Source organism: Eriocheir sinensis, chromosome 41 (assembly GCF_024679095.1).
Source record: "Eriocheir sinensis breed Jianghai 21 chromosome 41, ASM2467909v1, whole genome shotgun sequence".
NCBI lineage: Eukaryota > Metazoa > Arthropoda > Malacostraca > Decapoda > Varunidae > Eriocheir > Eriocheir sinensis.
Window position 1 is genome coordinate 824,692 of NC_066549.1, and position 20,000 is coordinate 844,691.

Genomic DNA, 20,000 nt, shown 5'->3' on the forward strand with positions numbered 1-20,000 from the left:
GATGAGAGTGAAAAGACAGCAATGGAGAATGAGAGCTGGTGAGAGTGACAGTCGAGAGAGTGAGAGACAAGTAGAATGGAGAGAAAAGAGAGTGAGAGAGACGGTGAGTGACAGTCGAAAGTGAGACAAGATGAATGGAGAAGAAGGAGGAGACGAAGGAGAGGTAATAAGGGAGAGAGGGAAAAGAGGGAGGGAGAGAGAGCTTGTGAGAGTGACGGAAGAGACAGATGCTGATGGTTTGAGAGGCAGTGGGTGAAGGAGAAAACGGAGAAGGTATAAGAAAAGACTAGGGAGGAACAGAGGGAGAAGGGGGAGGAGGAAATGAAGGAGATAAGGATTGGTTTAGAAAGGAAGGAAAACGGATGGAACAATAAAGGGAGAGAGAATAGAGTGAGTAGAGTTAGAGAAAACGAAGGAGAGGGATTAAGGGAGAGGAAACAAGGGAGAGAGGGAAATTAAGAGAGATCTTGTGAGGCTGACAGCTAGAGAGTGAGAGAAGCTGGATGGAGAGAGAGAATGGAAGGAGGAGACGAAAGAGAGGGAAAAAGGTAGAGAAGACAAGGAAAAGAGGAAAAATGGGAGGTTAGGTTGCACTTGGAAGGAAAGATGGGAGGAGAGGAAAGAGACGGAATAAAGGAAAGGTGACAAGGGAAAAAGGAGAAAAGAAGGGGAAGGGAAGGGAAGAGGGTCAGGAAGGGAGAGAGGGGAGAGGGAGAATAAGATTGTGTGTTTGACGAATGAAAAGGCATGTGGGTCAGTATAGATAAGGGAGAACGAAGGAAAGGGGTTTGGAAGGGAGAAGGAATAGGAAAGACTGGGAAGGGGGAGTAAGGAGGGAGGAAACAGTACAACAGACGCCTTTATCACAGTCTGTGGTTCCTTTTACGCTACGAACGTTTGCAACTCTTACGCCATGAACGTTTGCAACTCTTACGCCATGAACGTTTGCAACTCTTACGCCATGAACGTTTGCAACTCTTACGCCATGAACGTTTGCAACTCTTACGCCATGAACGTTTGCAACTCTTACGCCATGAACGTTTGCAACTCTTACGCCATGAACGTTTGCAACTCTTACGCCATGAACGTTTGCAAGAGGAGAGCATCAAGACACTTCCATCGCCAACCTAATAATATGAACAATCTTTTGAGACTCCGCCCTGGCGTGTGTGTGTGTGTGTGTGTAAGTAAGTAAGTAAGTAAGTAAGTAAGTAAGTAAATATTTATTGCCTTTAAAATATAAGAATATTGTTATATATAAATATAACATAAAACATGGCAATGGCACAGCCTGTCAAGCCGAAGCTTCCCGACAGACATGGAATTATATTATTTTATTTAATGTTTACATTGGCACAAAATTGGTACCTAATATATTATTAACTAACGTATAGAACAATAAGAATAATTATAATAATATGTTGCTGAGAATAACAATAACAATATCAATTATAATAATAATAATAATAATAATAATAATAATAATAATAATAATAATAATAATAATAATAATAATAATAATGAACATTACACTTGTGAAACTAAGTTCATACCACACACTACAATTGTGTGTGTGTGTGTGTGTGTGTGTGTGTGTGTGTGTGTGTGTGTGTGTGTGTGTGTGTGTGTGTGTGCGTGTGTGTTCATATTTTGCCCGCAAGCTCTCTCTCTCTTTCTCTTTCCTTTGATGTTAACGAAAGAAATAATAAACTAATTGGCATGGAAAGCAAAGCCATTGTAAGCGAAAGTTCATTAAATTCGAAAGTATTGGTAAGTCACACACACACACACACACACACACACACACACACACACACACACACACACACACACACACACACACTTCCTCTCCCCCTCACACACACTTCCCCCTCCCTTTACACCCCTTCCCCAACCCTCCTCCCCCACACACACACTTGCTCCCCCCTCCACATACACTTACCTCCACCCCCTTTACGCCCCTTCTAACACCCCCCCCCCCACCTCACTCGGTTGGTACTACTGCATTAAAGCCAAGTCAAAGATGTTGATTACAGCCATTTAATTTTGTTTCATCGGGTATAAATTGCGTTGATTGCTTTAATTGTTCATAAAGTACCTACCGTAGTTTGCTTTTTGTTAATCAACGAACAATAGCGTCAAAGTCAGGAAATTGCAGCGAAAAAATATATGGTTTGCGTTACGGGTTCAATAACGCACGAACGCAGGCTTTCGTTAAATGGAGGTTCGTTTAAATAGAGGGTTTCCTTTTTTTAATTGCAAAGGAGGCAACTTCGGCGTACAAAACAGAAAAACAAACAGAAAACGATCAAAAAAAAGGTCGGAAAATGGTGGTTGTGCTTGTGGTGGTGGTGGTCGTGGTGGTGCCGATGGTGGTAACTTGGATAATAATGCCACTCCCTGCGAGCTGATCTAAGGGAAGTGTATGTTGTGTTTGTGTTATGTTGGAGGGAAGGGAAGTGTATGTTCTGTTTGTGTTATGCTGGAGGGAAGGGAAGTGTATGTTGTGTTTGTGTTATGTTGGAGGGAAGGGAAGTGTATGTTGTGTTTGTGTTATGTTGGAGGGAAGGGAAGTGTATGTTCTGTTTGTGCTATGCTGGAGGGAAGGGAAGTGTATGTTCTGTTTGTGTTATGCTGGAGGAAAGGGAAGTGTATGTTGTGTTTGTGTTATGCTGGAGGGAAGGGAAGTGTATGTTCTGTTTGTGTTATGCTGGAGGAAAGGGAAGTGTATGTTCTGTTTGTGTTATGCTGGAAGGAAGGGAAGTGTATGTTCTGTTTGTGTTATGCTGGAGGGAAGGGATATATGGCAAAGACACATCAAGAGCTATAAGAAAGTCCAAAATAGAAATGCACCAAACACTCTCGTAGCCGCTGATGAACGGAGAGGTATGCAGTAGAAGAGAATGATTGAAATTTTACAAGCATATACAAAGGCCATCATATACCAGAATAACAGTGATGGTGGCTGTGGTGATGGTGGTGGTGGTGGTGGTGGTGAAAGAGGTCTTAAGAATAATGCAACTCGGTAAGCTTCACGAGGCAATCCGCTTATCCTGAAATCGCTGCCTTGAGAGACGAGAAGACACAAAGCATGAATCTCTTCCGCCTTCTAAGTTCGGGACGTGACTCTTCTGGCATGCAAGCCGGCGAGGAAGGAAGGAAGGGAACAAGGCTACACACTTTTTGCTATATCTCCTCCGAGGCACATAATCCGTTCCGCCTCAAACGGCTACCATGACCACCACTGAGGACATAAATCAAAGCCTAATAACTGCTTGTCTCTAACATTGAAATAAGACTCCGCTGCCCGTACTGAGGAGGGGGATCGAAGCCTATTTGCTCGGCCACGTGTGTCTCGCCTGTGTCCGATGGAAGTCTGTCACCTGGGAAACATTGGTGTGGCCGTAGCCATGGTAACGTGCGTAGGTCATCCGGTGCCGATGTGACCCCCGGGACTCGGCAGACGATAGGCTTAGAGACGGTATTCTCAGACCCTTCCTCCCCTCACATCACCTATTTCCAGTAGTTAAAAAGGGGATCACTTGGGTTCTAATGAGTGTTTCTTTACGTTCATGGTGCAGAAGAAGGGCCAGACTACCACCTATGTCAGAAAACTACCCCTGGAAATGTCCCGAACTCCTACGAAAGCCTTGTTAAATAGGTGTGCTTGGAAGAAAATGGCCCCAGATGGTGAGTGAATGTGTGTGTGTGTGTGTGTGTGTGTGTGTGTGTGTGTGTGTGTGTGTGTGTCTTACCTAACCTCTGGAACTATTACAATCATTATTTTCTTCGGCATTCTCCTTTCTTTCTTTCTCAACGGACGGAATGTTTGTTTTATGTGTTCTTTTAGTTCCCGGTCTGTCTCGTTTGCCATTGAGAAACTCGGCAAAGAAACAGACGTCCGTAATTCTACATGTTCTCCCTCCCTTTATAGGCCATTCCCTTGACGTCCGCTCCGACACCGTCCGTCAGCCAGACCCCATTCCTTACGAGTCTCCTATGTACCACTTTCACGGCTTTATGGCTGCAAGACCTCAACAACTGTACAACCCTGAAAAACAACAACAACAAAAAAAAAACCAGTCGTACCTTTAAAGGAAATCCGTTGAGAAGATAAGTTTTACCGTACAACACACAACTTGGCTACACCACAATTTACATGCAACAAACAGTTTAGCAATACATATAACAGAATAACTCATAAAAACTCGTATAGACAACGCACTAGAACCGTACTCTTGACTGTTGAAGGTGATACGAGAAGCCTTGATGGGTGAGAGATCAGATTCACCGTGCTGTATGCAACTTAAAGCCACACACAAAGGCTGGAACATTACAGAAAAAGCACTTAGTTAGGCATCAATACGTACCAGTGGAAACACAGACGCACCTCACCTCATGAATCACAACCCTGCCTTTAAAAGATGGACAAAAACACAAAAGATCATAATTTTGAGATGATTGAAAACACGCCTCATTATATCTCGCTATATATTAAGGTGAAAAGACAAACTCGTATTTTTTCCAAAACACTTAAACCCGATCTGAGAATCCTACCAGAAGATTAGACTCACCATACAGCAGCCAACTTCTAGCCACACACCGACGCTGGGATATTACATAATAGCTGCAAGACAAGGAACAGTGACGCATCTCCACCAAAACACAAATCAGAACCGTATCTTTGAAAGCAATACGTGAAACTTACATAAAGATCAGACTTACCGTACGGGATGCAACTTACAGCCACATACCGACGTCGGGGCATCACACATAAGCTCTTAGGCTCGCATCAAGACCCGTGGAGACAGACACACACCACCATCAAAGCATACTTCAGAATTGTACCCTTGAAGCCGATAAGTTAAACCTGCATTGATCCCAGACTTACCGTACGGGATGCAACTTACAGCCACACACACCGGGGCATTACACACAATATCTTAGGGTCGCATCAAGACCCATGGAGACAGACACACACGCCTTACCTCAACACAAATCAGAACCGTACCTTTGATGGCGATGCACGAGAACAGCCTCACCGTACGGGATGCAACTTACAGCCAGACACACACACACGCTGGGGCATTACACACAATCTCTTAGGCGCGCATCAAGACCCGCAGGGACCGAAAGACGTCTGCACGCACAAATCACGGCCATTATGCGCGATGAGAGGCAATAAAGCATCTGGCGACAGGAGATGAGACTCGGCGAGGGAGGAAGTTTTAAAGTTTGGGCTCCGTGTGGCATTGGCTGAAACGACAGAAAAAAACACACACAAGGAAACGGAAGCATGCAAACACACACACACACACACACACACACACACACACACACACACACACACACACACACACACACACACACACACACACACACACACACACACACACACACACACACACACACACACACACAGACACACACACACTCAGGAAAGCACTTCAAGCAGGGTAGATGCAAGCAGTGTAACATCAGCTGGCCATTCGTTGGATGTGTGATGTTGGGTTTTATTTGCTTAGTTGATGTTATGTTTGCACAGTTTTCCTCTTTGTGTATTTTGTACCTATATGAAGAAAAAAGAATAAGAAAAGAATAAAAAAAAATAAGGAAAAAGGATTAAAAAGAGAAATACTACTACTACTGCTACTACTACTACTACTACTACTACTACTACTACTACTACTATACTACTACTACTACTACTACTACTATACTACTACTACTACTACTACTACTACTACTACTACTACTACTACTACTGTACCTGTTATTATTATTATTACAATTATTTCTTTTATTACTATTACATCCTCATTCTATTTGTCAGCATCATTCACAGTTTGTTTCAGCGACGTCATTATCATTATTATTATCATTATCATTATTATAGTTTTCCAATATATATTTGCTATACGTCGGGTCCGCGGTATTGGTCCCGTGATGTTAATGAGTTGTTTTCCCGTGCAATGGACTCTAAAGGTTACACGGCAAACATTATGGGGTCGCGATGGAGTATTAGCGAGCCCGTGTTTTATGCAGGGTAGCTCTGATTGCACACACGGAGGGGTCAAGGACGACTGATATTGTGCGATGAAACGAGCGAAAACCAGAACCAGTGACGGCGACAGGAAAAGCGGGATGGTAATGACGAAATGAGTAGTACTGGTAATAATGGAGGTAATACGAATGAAAAGAGGAATAACGATGAGACTGGTAATATTGTGCGATGGAGCGAGCGAAAACCAGAACCAGTGACGGCGACAGGAAAAGCGGGATGGTAATGACGAAATGAGTAGTACAGGTGATAATGGAGGTAATACGAATGAAAGGAAGAAGAATAACGATGAGACTGGTAATATTGTGCAATGGGAACGGACGGAAATTAGTGACATGGACAACAAAACGAGAATGAAAGTGCCAATTCTGATGACGGTATTGGTGGTCATAGTACTGATAATAGTGGTGGAAGTACAAATATAAGGAATAGTATTAATAGATGATGAGACGGTTAATACTGTGAGAGGAATAGACCAAAAACAGAACCAGTGACAGCGATAGGACTAGTGAGATGATGATGATACGAAGATTGATGATGGTATTGATGGTGATAGTACTGATAGTAGTGGTGGAAGTACAAATATTCATAATAGCAAAAATAATGATGAGATGGTTAGTAATGTGAGAGGAATGGACGAAAAACAGAACCAGTGACAGCGATAGGACTAGTAGGATATTGATGATACGAAGATTGATGATTGTATTGATGGTGGTAGTACTGATAATAATGGCGGAATTACAAATATTCATAATAGCAAAAATAATGATGAGACGGTTAATAATGTGATAGGAATGGACGAAAAATAGAAGCAGTGACAGCAACAGCAATAGTGAGATGATGATGACAATGCGAATAATGATGCAGGTATTGATGATGATACTGATGATGATGGTGGTAATACGAATGAAAGGAATGATAATGATGGTGATGAGACAGTTAATGTATGGAACGGACGGAAACAAGGAACAGAAACAACAAAATGATGGTGAAAATACGAATAATGATGATGATGAAGGTATAGATAATGATAATGATAGTAATAAAAATGATAGTAATAATAATAATAATAAAGATGCTAATTAAAAAGCTTATTCATATTCCCAGAAAATGTGTATCATCCTCCTTACTGACTGACTGCAATCATTCCTCTATTAATTATTTTTTTATCGGATTATGTAAGATTCGTATTTTCAGATGACGTCGGCTCTCACAACAACTACGGTTACAAAGGACTTCAGTCGCGTTTTAATTAGTGTTTTTTTTACGTTCATGGCACAGAAGTCTTGTCAAACTATCACAAGGGTTATAGAACTTCCAGTGAAATAATACCAACATAACCTCTACGAAAGTCCTGTCCAGTGTGGGTGTGTAGGCCCCGAGATGCTTGATAATAGGAAACCGTAATAGATTAATCGGGATCTCAGGAGAGTTTTTCCCGTTCATGGTACAGAAGTCTTGTCAAACCATCACTAGGATTATAGAACTTCCAGTGAAATAAAACCAACATAACCTCTGCGAAAGTCCTGTCCAGTGTGGGTGTTTGAGCCTCGAGATGCTTGAGAATAGGAAACCGAAGGAGATTAATCGGGATCTCAGGAGAGTTTTTCCCGTTCATGGTGCAGAAGTCTTGTCATACCATCACCAGGGTTATAGAACTTCCAGTGAAATAAAACCAACATAACCTCTACGAAAGTCCTGTCCAGTGTGGGTGTGTAGGCCCCGAGATGCTTGGGAATAGGAAACCGAAGGAGATTAATCGGGATCTCAGGAGTGTTTTTCCCGTTCATTTTTTTTTCAACAGCCAAAGAAACAGCTCAAGGGCAACAAAAAAAGGTGTAAAAAATAGCTCGCTAATCACTGTTCTCACAAAGACAAAGGTAATGAGCGGTACAGAAGCCCCATCAGACTATCTCTAGGTTTATAATACTAAATAAAAAGTACTACCAACATATCCTTTACGAAAACCTCATCCAGTTTATGTGTGCAAGCTTCGAAATGGTTGAGAATCTGGCCCTATATCAGAAAGGGAGATCGGATCCCCTATATAGAAACAGGAACTCATTAATAGGACCCAATCCATGGACTACTCACCTATTCTTTCTATCTTTCTATTATTCATCGATGATCCTTCAAAATCTCGGCGACCTATCAACTTCTGCACTCTTAAGGTTAAAACTACTCTGCCCTATTCCACGTCATTGGCTGGTCATCTACCCAAAAATAAGTTGCACTATTTTTGAAGTGCTTTAGTTTTGACCTTCCTGTTATTTCAAATTGGTGTAGTAGGGACTTATTGACCTTCAGTGCCTGCTATTGCACTCTCCTAAGCTTAACTTTTTTTTTTCTCTCTCTCTCTCTCTCTCTCTCTCTCTCTCTCTCTCTCTCTCTCTCTCTCTCTCTCTCTCTCTCTCTCTCTCTCTCTCTCTCTCTCTCTCTCTCTCTCTCTCTCTCTCTCTCTCTCTCTCTCTCTCTCTCTCTCTCTCTCTCTCTCTCTCTCTCTCTCTCTCTCTCTCTCTCTCTCTCTCTCTCTCTCTCGTAACAAACTCTTTATCTCCTTCCTTCTCACTGTATCCTTTTCTCTCCTTCCTTTTCGACTCCTTCTCTTTCTTCCTCTTTTCCAGAATTTGTCCAGTGTACCCTAGTGTGTGTGTGTGTGTGTGTGTGTGTGTGTGTGTGTGTGTGTGTGTGTGAGGCATGTTGTCCTTTTTTATTGATTTATGCAACACTATTTTTGAACCTTCTTATATTCTGACTCTGTCCCTCTTTTCTATCTCACTTTTCTTTCTCAAAATTTTTCCTTCTGAGACACGCACCGAAAATCTACACACACACTTTTCACACAAAGCAAAGCAACACACACGACTGGCGGAAGAATCACAGTTCAGCCGAAAGAGTGCGCTGAATGGTAGGAAGGTCGCGGGTCGTAGGTTCAGTTTTTGCCTGGAGTGGGTGAGGGCAGCGCAGAGATCGAGGGTAGAGGTTAGGTGGGGATAGAGGGAGTCGTTAGTAGTCTGAGGTTGTGTATTAGTGTGTGTTGGGATGCTGATTTGGGGTTAGGAAAAGGTTGATGAAGAGAACTTATTGCTACTAGTACACCTCCTCTTCATACTACTACTACTACTACTACTACCACCTCATCGACTACTAGACTTTATTTCAACATTTACCATACAACGTTTTCATAATGACTTAACACAATATACATAAAAATTCATACACACATAGCACAGAAAAAAAATATAACATCGTACAAAATATAATTGGAACCGAATGAGAAATCTAACCGTGGAATGAAGACTAAAAGGGCAAGGCATATCGTAGCACATCTTGGCGTAAAAGGAGGAAGGAGAGGAGGAGGAGGAATCTGAGGGGAAGGAGGGACTGGGGAGGATTTTTGGAGGATTAGTGAGGAAACTTCGCGGTGTGAGAAGAAGAGATTGACCCCAACGAGTACATCTGGGCTTATAAGGAGGAAAGTGAGGGAGTGGGAATGGGCTTATGAAGGAAGGGGGACGAGTGGGAATGGGCTTATAAGGAAGGGGGAAGGAAGAGAGATTAGACAAGGATTAGACCGATTACTGAAGGGTACGGTGTGATGAAAGAGAGGCCACAGACAGGAGGAAGAGACGAGGGAGAGGAGGGGGGGAAGTGGAGCGAGCTGGGATGTGCTTTTAAGGAGGAAGGTGGAGGGAGTGGTATTAGGCAAGGATTAGACCGATTACTGAAGGAAACGGTACTATGATTAAGAATAGGTCACAGAACGGAGAAAAACAAGAGAAAGAGAGATGGGTAAAGGGAGAGTATAAGAGGAGCCCAGAGGGTGACTTTAAGGGTAAGGAGGATGAGGGAGAGCAAAACTAAGCGGGAACTGATGGTGCCCGATAAACAATAACTACATCAGAAAAATCAACTAATCTACATCACACACCTCTACAATTCTACTCTTGTTCCTTCTCTCCCACCTGTACCTTCACTACTAACCCACTTCCTCTTCTTACTATACCCTTGATTAATAAAAGAACTGATGAGAAGTTGGTGTTAGGCAAGGGCATGGAGTAAGATATGTAAAGTTGGGGGCGCCTCTTATAGCTGCGCGTGGCCTCGGTGCCCATCTCCGTCGCAGTGTGGTGTGTAAGAGGCGGTGGTTGGTGAAGGAACGCTTGGTGTGAGGAAGAACGTGGCAGGATGAACGAGTGGAGGGAGAGACTGAGGAACTGGCTTAATAAGAATCTTTATGGAAGGTGAGGAGGAAGAAGGGGAAGGGGGACTTTGATCGGGGTGGAAATGCGTGTTAATGAGACCCTGAAGAGATAGGTTAAGATAATGTAGTGGAGATAAGAGAAGAAAGAAAAAGTTAGGTTGATATATGCCTATCCAAAAAAGGACAAAAATAGAAAATTAAATAAAGAAAGGAAGAGTACGAAGCCATAATTCTTAAGACGAGAGGATGAAATAGGTAAAAATGAAAAAAATAGAAACCCGAGGAAAGGAAGGGGGTAGATATACATACCAAACCTGACAGAGAGAAAGGACCAGTACGAAACCCTGAGCCAGAATTCTTAGGACGAGAGGACAGAGTTAAGATGAGAATATGGAACGTCGAGGGAGAGAGAAAGAATGAAAATAAGAGACAGGTTAGACGTATATCACACCAGACGCGGACTAGAAAGAAAGTACCGAACCCTACGAGGAAAGAAAGTACAATACAAATCCAGAATTCTTACGACGAGAAGAGAAGAAGAGAGTTAAGATGAGGAAATGGAACGTTTAGGAGAGAGAATAGAGGAGAAGAAGACAGACAGGTTAGACGTATATACCAGACCAGACACGGACAGACAGAAAGAAAGAGCTCAAGATTTCGGAGGCAGAATTCTTAAAAGGCGAAGGCTCCAGAAACCGCCGGGCCGCATGCAAAGCTTCCTTCCACGAGACCCACGGCAGCTGGTGCTCATTTTTGGCGACGGTCCTCCGCCACGCTGCACCGGGCTTAACGACGCGTGGCCTGGCTGGTGGTGCGGGTGATCTATGCGTGTGTGCCTTGCCTCGTCTCGCCTCACCTCTCGCGTCTCTCTTTCGGACTCTCGACGCGTGGTCAGAGTCACTGGGACTTGGCAAACCATCGACTTCGCGGCGTCATTTCTATTGTTGTCGCTGGGTACTTGTGGAAGCCTTGCGTGATGGAAATACATACGCGATACATTAAAATTAATGAAAATTCGTCGAAATACATAACGAACGTCAAAATGCCTCGAAATTCATGCGCGATACGTCAAAATACATTGACATACAAACGCGATACGTCAAAAATACGTCTAAGTACATTAAAGTACGTCAAAACACATCGAAATACTTAAGTAATACAGCAAAATACATGGGAATGCATTAAAATACATGGAAATACATAAAAATATATTAAACATCAAATTCATACGAGATACATCAAAAGACATCAAAATACATGGAAATATGTAGGCGATACATTAAAGTACATAAAAATACACCAAAATACATACACAATACATCAAAATACATTAAAATACATACACGATACATCAAAATACATTAAAATACATACACGATACATCAAAATACATCAGAATACATGGAAATACATACGTGATACATCAAAATACATCAGAATACATGGAAATACATACACGATACATCAAAATACATCAGAATACATGGAAATACATACACGATACATCAAAATACTTCAGAATACATGGAAATACATACGTGATACATCAAAATATATCCGAATACATGGAAATACATACGTGATACATCAAAATACATCAGAATACATGGAAATACATACGTGATACATCAAAATATATCCGAATACATGGAAATACATACGTGATACATCAAAATGCATCAGAATACATGGAAATACATACACGATACATCAAAATACATCAGAATACATGGAAATACATACACGATACATCAAAATACTTCAGAATACATGGAAATACATACGTGATACATCAAAATATATCCGAATACATGGAAATACATACGTGATACATCAAAATGCATCAGAACACATGGAAATACATACACGATACATCAAAATACATCAGAATACATGGAAATACATACGTGATACATTAAAATACACCAGAATACATGGAAATACATACACGATACATCAAAATACATCAGAATACATGGAAATACATACACGATACATCAAAATACATCAGAATACATGGAAATACATACGTGATACATCAAAATACATCAGAATACATGGAAATACATACACGATACATCAAAATACATCAGAATACATGGAAATACATACACGATACATCAAAATACTTCAGAATACATGGAAATACATACGTGATACATTAAAATACACCAGAATACATGGAAATACATACGTGATACGTCAAAATACATCAGAATACATGGAAATACATACGTGATACATCAAAATATATCCGAATACATGGAAATACATACGTGATACATCAGAATATATCCGAATACATGGAAATACATACACGATACATCAAAATACATCAGAATACATGGAAATACATACGTGATACATCAAAATACATCAGAATACATGGAAATACATACACGATACATCAAAATACATCAGAATACATGGAAATACATACACGATACTTCAAAATACATCAAAATACTGTATGAACCATCAATCATTCCCTTTTTCTGCTTGTCAGGTCGCGTCAGTCACGTTGCTATGGACAACGGACCTAAATTCATCTGAAAATCCTCTACCTATCTGACATTTCAACTGAATATTTAGTAACATTTTAATTTTCTTTCATTTTTCATTTCTTTTCTTATATTTTCATTCTCATTCTGTTCTTGATTTCTGTCTTGCTGTTTTCATTTATTGTCATTGTTTCTGTTTTTTTCTCCTTTTTTCTTTTCATTCCCTCTTCTGAAAATACAAAAGAGAATATTTAGGAACGCGTTAACTTTTTGTTTTCATTTCTTTTCTTATATTTTCATTTCCATTTTTTTTATATCTTTGTTGTTGTTGTTGTTCTTTTCATTAGTTTTCTTCGTATGCCCTTTCTTTCCTTTTCTTAAATTTTCATTTCTATTCTTTTCTTCTTCTCTTTTTTGCTCTTTTCATATATTCTCTTTGATTCCCTTTTCGTTCATTTTCTTTTCATTCCCTTTTCTGATACAGCCTGACACACACACACACACACACACACACACACACACACACACACACACACACACACACACACACACACACACACACACACACACACACACACACACACACACACAGACCTTGTTCTTACTTTACTTTTCCTTTCCTCTCTTTCTTTTTCTCTTCTTTTCCCTTCTTTTTCTTCCCATTCTCTTCCAGTATCACGAAACCAAAGTCAAACGAACCCTTCTTCTTTTCTTTACTTTTTTCCTTTTTCTTCCTTTTCTTCTCTTACGTAGCCAGATTCCTACAACCCTTATGAATTCTTGGTACGACTTACCACAAATAAAAACATGACGTTGATATGATAAAAAAATGGATAAAAATGGAATAAAAATGGGTGAAGAAGAAGGAGAAGAAATCGAACCCCAAAACTTGACTAAAGATTCACCTTCCTCCTCCTCCTTCCCTTCATCCTTCTGACTCCCTTTTCTTCCTTCTTCGTCATCGTCTATACCTTCTTTCACACTCTTCTTCTCCCATCTGGTCTTCTCCCTATTCTGTTCCTCGCCCTTCCTTTCTCTTACCTTCTTTTACCATCCCTCTTTTATCTTCTTAGTTCTCTGCTCTCCTTTCGTTTCCTTCCCTCCTCCTCCTCCTCCTCTACTTTAGCTTTCGTCTCCTTTCGTTCGTTAGTTCTTGAAGAGCAGTGGATGGGATCACATGTGGAGGGCGGGGAAGGGAGGAAAGGGAAGGGAAGAGGGAGGAGAATTGAGCGAGTGTGTGTGTGTGTGTGTGTGTGTGTGTGTGTGTGTGTGTGTGTGTGTGTGTGTGTGTGTGTGTGTGTGTGTGTGTAAGAGAATGGTGACAGAGACTAATGAAAGAAGAGGAAAGCAAGGAGATGGATAGCTGGAGCGTGGTGGTTGTGGTGGTTGTGGTGGTGGTATCAAAACGAGTGTGTGTTTATGTGTGTTTGTATGTAGTGGAAAAAGAAGAGGAAGAGGGAAGGAAGTGGTCATGGTGGTGGTTGGTGGTTACTTCTGTCTGTCTGTCTGTTTGTCTCTTTTTTTAATGTCTTTTGTTCCCAGATCTATCTCCTGTCACCCTCTTTTTCTCCCCTCCCTTCCCTTCTTCCTTCCGGCTCCCTTCTCTTCCCTCGTCTTCGCTTCTTTTTCAGAGTCTTCTCCCCTCACTCCCCTCCCTCTCCTGTCCCTTGCTTTTCCTTTCCCTTAACTTTTCCTATCCTTTCATTTCATTTTCCAGTTTCGTAATCTCCTCCTCCCATTCTTTCCTTCCCCTCATCTCTTTTTCTCCTCTTCCTCCTCCTCCTCCTCCTCCTCCTCAGTCGAGTCGATGTAACACAGCCATTGGAAGGAGTTTCTTTTCAAACCGAGTCATCCGCCACTGGAACAATCTTCCCTCAGAAGTAAATGCAAATACCATCAACTCCTTCAAATATAGAATCGACCATCATTTCGCTGCGTCGGGAGTAAGCTGAATATCGAGGTGCTTTCATCTGGTCCTCAATATCGAGGTGCTTTCGTCTGTTCCTCAAGCCCCAAGTGGCTGTCGAGCAGATTAAATCAACAAAGCAGGCGACCTTGTAATGAGCCGATAGGCTTTCTGTTGCCTGTATTTCCATGTTTCAATGTTTCTAGCCCCTCTTCCTCAGTCACGTCACCTCATCTCCCCTCCTCTCTTCTCCACATTCATCTCCCCTCTCCTTCTCTCCCCTCCTCCCCTCTCCTTTGCTCCCCCTAACTTCCCCTGCTTCCTCCTCCCTTCCCTCCTTCCTCTCATCCATTTCCCTGACTTGACTCGCTACTCACCTAACGTACCCAATTCCCTCCCCTCTTTTCCCTTCCTTCTCTCCCCTCTCTCCCCACTCCCCTCACCTTCTCTCTCCTCTCCACTCCTCTCCCTTTCAGCTCAAAATGAAACGTGTCTGTCTGTCTGTCTGAGAGGGCGAGGATGTGTGTGTGTGTGTGTGTGTGTGTGTGTGTGTGTGTGTGTGTGTGTGTGTGTGTGTGTGTGTGTTTGCCTCTGTCGTGATGCAGTGACCCTCATTAAGCAGCTCATCAAAACACACATACCAACACACAAAAAAATATATAACTTTTTTTTAACTTGGATAATAAAAAAAATGTAGAAAAATAGTGAAGCGAAAAAAAAAAAAAAAGATACGTAGCGTGAGATCATATGACTCTTAATTATATATAAACTTAATGACGTCAAATAAGGCAGACGCATTACATTAAAGGGATTGTATACTAATTAGAAGAAACTATCATCATCATTATCATCATCATCATCATTACCATTATCATTATTTTTATTTATATATGTCTGAAGTACCTAAACATGAGACAAAATGAGTATTATTATTATTATTATTATTATTATTATTATTATTATTATTATTATTATTATTATTATTATTATTATTATTATTATTATTATTATTATTATTATTATTATTATTATTATTATTATTATTATTATTATTATTATTATTATTATTATTATTATTATTATTATTATTATTATTATTATTATTATTATTATTATTATTATTATTATTATTATTATTATTATTATTATTTCACTTTATTTCACTATTTATGTGTTTACCGTTAAGTGGATGCTGTTCTCACGTGCATGTCTGTCTGTCTGTCTGTCTCCCTATCTGTCTGTCTGTCTGTCTGCCTATCTGTCTGTCTGTCTGTCTGTCTCCCTATCTGTCTGTCTGTCTGTCTGTCTCCCTATCTGTCTGTCCGTTTGTCTGTCTATCTGTCTGTCTGTCTGTCTGTCTGTCTGTCTGTGTCTATCTCCCTATCTGTCTGTCTGTCTGTCTGTCTATCTCCCTATCTGTCTGTCTGTCTGTCTGTCTGTCTGTCTGTGTCTATGTTTCTTTATCTGTTTATCTCTATCTGTCAGTATGTTTGTTTCTATACCTTACCAATACCTTATTAATACTTCATTAATACCTTACTAATCTGTCTGTTTATCTGTATGTTTGTTTGTATACCTGACTAATGAACACCTTCACCTCCACACCTGCCTCTCTTTAATACGCGGATCAGCACCAGCAATAAAGCATCATAAATATTAACAATTGCAAGACATGAAAATTCCGATGAAATATTAGAAGCGTTCGAAGAGGTAATAAAGACGTTGGAGTCCTCGTATATATTCTCTCTCTCTCTCTCTCTCTCTCTCTCTCTCTCTCTCTCTCTCTCTCTCTCTCTCTCTCTCTCTCTCTCTCTCTCTCTCTCTCTCTCTCTCATTACATTCCTTTCCATTCTTTTATTATCTCCTCTTCAGTTTCTTCCTCTCCTTCTTTTCTCTTTCTCCTCTTCCTCCTCTTCCTCCTCCTCTTCCCATTTTTAGTGAGATAGATACAGAGGAATAATAAGTAAATAAATAAGAGATGTAACAAGAAGGCAGAGGGTTTGTAGGAGAGAGAGAGAGAGAGAGAGAGAGAGAGAGAGAGAGAGAGAGAGAGAGAGAGAGAGAGAGAGAGAGAGAGAGAGAGAGAGAGAGAGAGAGAGAGAGAGAGAGAGAGAGAGAGAGAGAGAGAGAGAGAGAGAGAGAGAGAGAGAGAGAGAGAGAGAGAGAGAGAGAGAGAGAGAGAGAGAGAGAGAGAGAGAGAGAGAGAGAGAGAGAGAGAGAGAGAGAGAGAGAGAGAGAGAGAGAGAGAGAGAGAGAGAGAGAGAGAGAGAGAGAGAGAGAGAGAGAGAGAGAGAGAGAGAGAGAGAGAGAGAGAGAGAGAGAGAGAGAGAGGAGAGAGAGAGAGAGAGAGAGAGAGAGAGAGAGAGAGAGAGAGAGAGAGAGAGAGAGAGAGAGAGAGAGAGAGAGAGAGAGAGAGAGGTCGTGTGTTCCGTTCGCTAGAGGCAATTGCTAAGTAACTCGAGACACCTTCAAGTAACTCCTGCCGTCAAAATGCTTCCAAACCGAGACGAAACATTGTCCGTTCTTTTTCCTCACGTAATAAAAACAGGGGGGGAAAGGGGGGGGGGGGGAGAAGCACACACACACACACACACACACACACACACACACACACACACACACACACGGCATAAATATTCATGTCTGTGTGTGTATTTTTTAATGTGCAGTGTCGAGCATTCAAATGACTCGTTTTTCCCTTTACCTAACGTTACTATATGAGTACGAAGGCTGGTAAAGATGAAAGAGATGCTGGTAGTAGTGGTAGTAGTAGTAGTAGTAGTGATGTCACTGCATTCAATAGCACTCAATAATCGGTGTTAGTATTTTGCAACTAGTAGTACGTCCGTGTCGGGTAACTGAAGAGACTGTATATGTGTTGGGAAGGGTATTTGTGTTATTGGCTTGGTATGCTATGGTTGAAAATACCTATCTATCAATCTATATCTGTCTATCTAAGTATGTCTATCTGTGTAAGACCTGCCACCCCTGACATTTCCATAAGCACCAAGCACAATACTGGCAATCCTCGTAGTCTTGGATATTTGCTTTGAGAGCTTACAAACACGTTGCGTCGACCTGTGGGACTCACGCATGCCACTTTCACCCACTTTCACCATTCTTTTAGGGCCGCGCGACACGCCACTATAACAAGACACAGGGGAGACTCAGAATAACGACTCATTGCACTAGGGACCGAGACAGACCTGGCTTAAAAGCAGCGTGATCAGTGGCTCCTTACACCCGGGACCGAGGTAAACTTAGCTTACAAGGCTATATAGCAGCGTGATTAGTGGCTCCTTACACCCTGGACGCATATTCGCCAAGTCTGGAACACCTTGTCTCCACGGGAAATTAGGACCAATCACAGCGCGCGCTCAGCCAGGCCACGTATTGCCAGCTCGTGACGTACATAGCAGCGTGATTAGTGACTCATTACACTGGGGACTCAGGCAAACTTGGCTTAAGCTTAGGTTAGATTATGATAGCAGCGTAAACCTAGCATAGGCCTTACACAATCTTATCTTAGTCTACATAGCAGGGTGATTAGGAGCTCACTACACTGGGGAGCGAAGCATAACAAATAGAGGTGAGAGCTGGGTATTGGGCACAATTTTTTTTTACAGCAAGAGAAACAACTGAAGGCACTAAAACAAAGAAGCAACAACAACAACAACAACAACAACTAAAGAAAAAAACAGAACAAGAGGTCAAGAGAGTCGTCAATTTCGGGAGTTTGTACTTTTAAAATTAATCACAAAGAACTGATATCGTCATTTTGATCTTGAAACACGCCGCATTAACATCACATCATAACACCTCCGCACATGTTACGATTTCAGGTTGATCGGGATGTAAACAATGACGTTGCGCGATGATTCCCCGAAGACCGAATGATGGAAGTCCGCTATTCTTAGGGCCTTCGACGCGTGAGCTCACCTGAAGAGAGTGAGTTGAGGTTACCTTAAAAATGACGCGGGAAACAACGACAGGCGGCCAGTTAACGCTACCTTTATAGTCGCTAACCCGTGATAGAAGTCTGCAGGGGGCATATTCTTAAACCTGTCGGCGCCGAAGTTCACATATTTGACACGTTTTTTTAAGGAGTTTGGGGCATTTCTAGAGGCAGTTTAATGACCCTGGTGGTAGTTTAACCCTTCCCCTGTACCAAAAACCTAAGAAAACTCTCATGAAAACCCGATTGATCTCCCTTTTGGTCTTTGGAAATAGTTGATGTGAGAAATGGAAGCGTCTGGGAATAGTGACCCCGCTATTTTAGTCCTCGATGGATGAGCTCACCGAAGGGAACTGAGATAAAGAAGATATAGTAAAAGTGAGAAGACAACATGACCGGCGGTGCAAATGACCTCCGAACGCTATATATAGTATGAAGTTAAGTCTGTCTCGGTCCCTGGTGCAAAGAGGAGCTAATCACCTTGCTATATAGTCCAAGCTGAGGCTAAGCTAAGTCGTCCTCCTTCCCTTGTGTACTGAGACGCTATTCACTCTAATATATGGTCTAATGGCCTATGGTCAGTAGTAACATTACGATAGACTTAGTAATAGTGCCTGTGTCCCGCCGCGAGAGTCCCCGCCAGCGCCACTCACAGAGCAGGGGTCTCACAGTGTTACCGGGCGCCGCGGGATTAAAGTCTCGCCGCTGGCCTTGGGTTGGATGTTTCTTCTGGACGGCTTCCGTTTTCTTTTGTTGGAGCAGCGTGATGAAAGGAGTTTTTATTTTTCCTCTTTCTCTTCAGTTTTCTTTTTAGCTTAACCGAGTGTCTCTCATGAGTCTGTTATTAGTTTCATTTATCATATACCCGGCTAATGCAAAGATAGAAATAAATATATATACAAAAGTCTAATTAGTCTGCCTCCTCTTATTATATAAAAGGGGAAAAATTGACGAATCTTTGGCTGATAAATGTCTTCTTGTTATTTACGTTCCCTTAATAATTTACAAGAGCTAATGTCACGGATATCGGCACCGAGGCCACGCGCACAATCTATCATTTCCCTACAAGTTTATCACTATTTCAATCCTTCCCCATATTAAGCAAAGTCCTTTATCAAGTTTAGATATGGGTTTTGTAAGGGCATTTTTTTTTAATCATTTAGCTGCTTCTGTTACTGTAAAGATTATTATATCAATTGGCGTTTAGGGACATCGACTTGCCTAGTAATTTCTCTTTGCATTGTGTACCATGTGTAAAGTCAGCACTGCCCCTGATAGACAAGGTTTCCGAGTAGACACAGACACACACACACACACACAGGAGAGGGAACAAAAAAATACTTAACATTACGTAGCATCACCACATATGTCTG